The sequence below is a fragment of the Notolepis coatsorum genome, assembly GCF_963971535.1.
Source record: "Notolepis coatsorum genome assembly, contig: SCAFFOLD_1810, whole genome shotgun sequence".
Lineage (NCBI taxonomy): Eukaryota > Metazoa > Chordata > Actinopteri > Aulopiformes > Paralepididae > Notolepis > Notolepis coatsorum.
The window spans coordinates 1-5,000 of NW_028170761.1; the positions used below are offsets into that span (position 1 = coordinate 1).

The 5,000-nt window shown below is 43.6% G+C and overlaps 1 protein-coding gene across 1 annotated transcript in view; it reads right to left on the minus strand.

Moving 5' to 3' along the window:
* Window positions 1-4,634: 4,634 nt before the first annotated feature.
* Window positions 4,635-5,000, minus strand: part of LOC311248446 (serine palmitoyltransferase 2-like) — a gene marked incomplete at its 5' end in the record, with an annotated part of 14,993 nt that continues 14,627 nt past the window's right edge. The window contains one exon of the mRNA XM_084339322.1: window positions 4,635-5,000. This exon is cut by the window's right edge and continues 2,140 nt beyond it.

Here is a 5,000-nt window from a genome sequence, read left to right on the forward strand (position 1 = left end):
GATAGGAGACAATGATAATTTGATAATGCAGGGGGCTGCTCAGAGTCCGTTCTCTGTTAGAGTGGGTAGGAATGTGCTTCCTCTATATGCGGCCTTGAAAGATTCCACTCCAAGAAGCTAAGAGCAGGGTGGCAAATTTTAACCCTTGCCTGCCCTGTCAAAAGAGAGAGCCATTATACACTTTAAAAACTACACGTATGATGTGTAAACATATCAATCAGTGTTTAAGTATATGAGTACTGTATTGTACAGGTATATATATATATCTGTATATATATATAAGCGTATAGGCTATTCATGCTAGAAGGACCATGTATTGTATATTACTTTTTCAGGGCAATTGTTTCATTCGCCTTTAGGAATGTGCCTATGACCTTGTGGGCCTCTGCTAGCCTGCTAGATACAGATGAAGACATAGGGTTTTTCCCAACACAAAGTAATCTGTTACTTCTCCAGTTACTGTAACGACTAGAAAGGGAGGAGGGTTCATCCTTACTGAATTGTGTGTTGATTGGCTGGTAGAATAACATGACTGTATTTTTAGACCAATAATAAGATGTCTTGATATGATGCAGAACCTGGATATATAAGGCCCGGCTCGCTCGCTCCGGGTCAGATTTGAGATTTTTTTGATTGCCATTTTTATAGCAGCAGACAAGGTTGAGCGCTGTACTGGAACCTAGTCTGTTTATTTTTCAAAGTGGAGTCCCTATGCCAATACTTTGTTTTTTAGATGGAAAGAGCTATGCTAAGCTCTGCTTGAGAGAGATGTTTTTGTTTCATACTTATTATTCCTGGATTGGACTTCTCCAATGCAGTCTCTTTGTAACTTACTTTTTCTAATTAAACCAACTTTGTTAAAATACTTTTACCAATTCGTGGACTGCTTTCATTGAGCTGCTTTATCACAATGTGTCAACGACGCTGGCCGCGCCCTGCGTTCATCTGAGATAACACGGTATATGTATATTCTGGAAGCCATACAGATTAAATCAATTGCTGGTTACTGCTTTTAGCTAAAGTTATATAAAGGATATAATATATATATATCACTATTTGTTGCTTGCAAGCACCAGTATCTCTAGATGTGACGGGCCTATTGGGTTTTGTGGGGATTTGAGAGTCTGGCCACTGCAGGGCCGGACGATCGCTCCACAGAGTTATGGGTCTATCAAACTGATCGGAGGTTCTGGGGCTTGCAAATGATTATTGCTATTATTGCGCTAATATTACACTATTAGCAGTAGTAATACTTATTAAAAGAGTAGTAATATCATCAGGCTTACAAATGATTAGCATTATAGGCTTTTCCTAAAATGATGATGATGGTGATGATAATGATAATGATGATATATAATCATTATTATAGGAAAGGAGTTTTCCCAGACATACATTCGGTTTATTACAAACAAAGAAGAGGTTAACAACTCTTCTACGCTTATATGTCATATGAACTGGATATAACTAACTAGTGACTATGAAGTAAGCGTGATTAGGATTAGTAATTGACCCGAGAACTTGGCGAGTTTAGCACCTGGCTGGGGGATATCGGGCGGCCACAGGGTTCTATCTCGAGTAGGTGATTGAGATAGATAGAGACGCCCGTAGGCTCTTAACACTTACGTAAAGTACAAGTAGCTCGAAATTGTACTTAAGTACAGTACTATCACACTGTTATAGTAAAGGGTTAACCTTCTGTAGTGTGGTAGTGAAAGGGTTAAGCTACAGTCAGTGGTGGAAAGTAAGTATTTTTACTCAGGTACTGTACTTAAGTACATTTCCGAGCCACTTGTACTTTACGTAAGTATTTACATTTTAGGGAACTTTGAAAGGGTGGCAGGAGTCTGCTCACTGACCTGACGTGTCCGTCACCCCCTCGCCCCCCTCCCCCACTCTTGCCCCCCTCCCCCACTCTCACCCTCTTCCCCACTCTCGCCCCCTCTCTCACCCTCTCGCCTCCTCACCCCCTCGCCCCCCCCTCTTCCCCACTCTCGCCCCCCCTCTTCCCCACTCTCGCCCCCTCTCGCCCCCCCATCTCGCCTCCTCACCCTTTCGCCCCCCCATCTCGCCTCCTCACCCCCTCTCTCGCCCCCTCTCACCCACTCTCGCCCCCTCCCCGCCTATTAATAGCCTGTTCCCGTCAGGAGGGGGGCGGAGGGGCCTTCAGAATGGAGGGAGCCCCCGAGTGAAACCGCGGCGTGAGAGAAAGCCTATAGGGGCAGATCATGTGGCGCTAGACTGCAAGGAGAGGAGGCGCACGGAGGGCGTCGGGAGGATGTGGTGCGACGACAGGACTTCTGCTACTGACCTCGTAGCCACCCCCCCCCCCCCCCCCTCCTCCCCCCTCGGCCCGGGGACGGAGAACCACGCTCTCTAACCGCTATCGACCCGGGTCAACGAACCACATGTCTCTGGAACACCCTCCCTCAGACCCTCCCTCACTCTCCACCTTCAAATCCCGACTCAAAACCGACCTGTTCTCCCTATAGCATTCAACCTTCCCCACCCATAACCACCCTCCTCCAACCTTTTCCCCTCCCCTACCTTCTCTCCTGCCCCCCCCCCCCCGGTTTCCCTTACTCACTTCCCGACTGTCTCCCCTACCGGCTCCTGTGTTTGTTATCCGTTACTCATGGTTTTATGGTTTTATGTTCTTGTGTATTCATATTGTTCTCCGTTTCCCTGTGATTCTATGTTTCTTTGTTTTTTGCCTATTGTCAGCTACTTTGGGTCATTGAAAAGCGCTATTATACAAAATAAATGAATTATTATTATTATTAATGTGTGAGTGAATGTGCTTTGGATTAAAGCGCTATATAAATGCACCATTTACCAATTTTCCTCTGTCGTTATTTACCATTTTCAAGTTAGGTTCCTCCAATTTTCCTCCGTCGTTATTTCCGTGTCCAGATGAAATTACACACGCATTCCACCAGGTTTGTTGAATTGTTTTAATGACCTTTCGATATCCTGTACACAAGTGAGACAATTACAAATTAATGATTTTTCTGACATGTGGCCCAAATAGTGCATTTTTCGTTTGATCCATAAAAGAACGACTATATACACTATTGGTAACATATCATAAAGTTATGTTAGAACACATATTGTACATAGAGTGCCCATCAGAACACTCGCCAACCTTGCAAGACAAAAAGATGACCACAGATCAATGAATAGCTCATTCTGTGTGTCTCGCGTTTACCTAAGGCTGCCAGTCACTCTGGAGGACAGCGTATCATTGGATGAATGACCAAATCCCGCCCCCCTATTTGGTCAAACATCAGTGATTCAGACATTAGTCCACACAGTCTTGTGTTAGACGTCACAACACGTTGATATTAAAATTATTTTTTTTTTTTTACGCCATCGGTATAATTTTAGGGTTTCCCTGTGTGCAAACAAGAAAAATATAAATATACAAATTAGACGTTCTAATATATATATTCCACCTCTAAAAATAGGGAGCCGAATGACGACGATCATTCAAGTTTTTTTTTTTTTTTTATTATAATGTTTTTGTACAATAAAACTAAATAGATTTAGCCTTTTCTTCAAAGCTCTATTATTATATTTAAATCTCTCCCGCCCCCATAGCTTTTCAGCACACTTTAAGGAACATCTCCCATTTACAGTTAAGGATAAACAAAATGTTAAAACATTTAAAATTAAAAAAGAGAAAAAGATTAAATGTAACAACGAAAAAAAACTCCCTTGTCCCAAAAAATACACATGTTACTTCAAACTTGGAATGAATTTAGGCATTTTTTTTTAAACATACAATTTTCTATATACTACAAAAACCGAGTGTACGGCGTTAACAGGTCGAGCGCCTTCTCTTTTTTGGTCGACAAGCAGCTTCAGCGGCTAATTCCAGCTGTACCTGCGCAGGTACGAGGGCCGCCCGACAACGCTAGTCAGTAGTGCTTGCACTGAGGAACATGCGCCTTTTTGTAAAATGTGACACGTGTGCGCGGGACGCGTCTCTACTCTCAAACCGGTACGTCTGGGAAAGGGGGGGGGGGCAGAAAAACGACGCGCGGAAGCGCACGACACCGTTTATAGCTACTTGTAACATTCGAAGCACACTCCACCACCAGTCACCCAGGACACCTAGACGGAACAACAAGCTAGCGCCGTTATTAGGCTGAGTGTTTTTAACACGGTGAGGCACGGAAAATATAGCGAAGAGGCCGAAAAGACGACTTGTCAACAACGACGATCGAATCCAGACGGGTGGCAGGTGGCCTATACCTTCTGAACTGGGTCTCTAAGGTGTCTTTCAGTGCCTCGGTACCTCTGGCTGCAGGAATCCCTTCCCCCTCAAAGTGAATCAGCACACAGAGATCTGCTCGCCTGGAACCTATTGTTTCCCGTATTATAGGCCAGGCCCAATGCACATGAGTAATGGCGATCGCTATGGAACTACTACTGGGATTATTCATTTAGGAGTACCTTCTGACTAAGGTAAGGTCTATTTTAGGTCTATTTTACCGAACCTAAAACATGCTTTTGTATTGATCACAGCGTCGTATTTTACCTAACCTAAAACATGCTTTTGGTAACGATCGCAGCTTCGTAAAATGACCCCCCCCCCCCCCCCCCCCACCCCCCCCCCCCCTTGATGATTTTGTGAAGAAACATCTATATATGGTATATACCTTTGATTTGGAAATAATATAGGTTTCAGGCGGGCAACCCGAACGATTTGCGGATATAAATATAACACCTCATATCTCACTATCTAGAAAACAAGACTGGATTCTTTTTAAACGGGCCGATGTTTAGCGTGGAATACGCTAAAGTATGTAGAAATTAACTGGTTTGTCCATGTTGGACTATAAATAGTGCCTGTCAAATGAGCCATACTATTGTCTCCATAGCTATAATATAGAATATATACGATGGGTCCGCAAACATCATGAAAATGGTCAATAGCGCTGACGCTAGGGAGTAAAGATGGGAAAACAGCGTGGCAGTCAATGAGTTAAGACATTAAA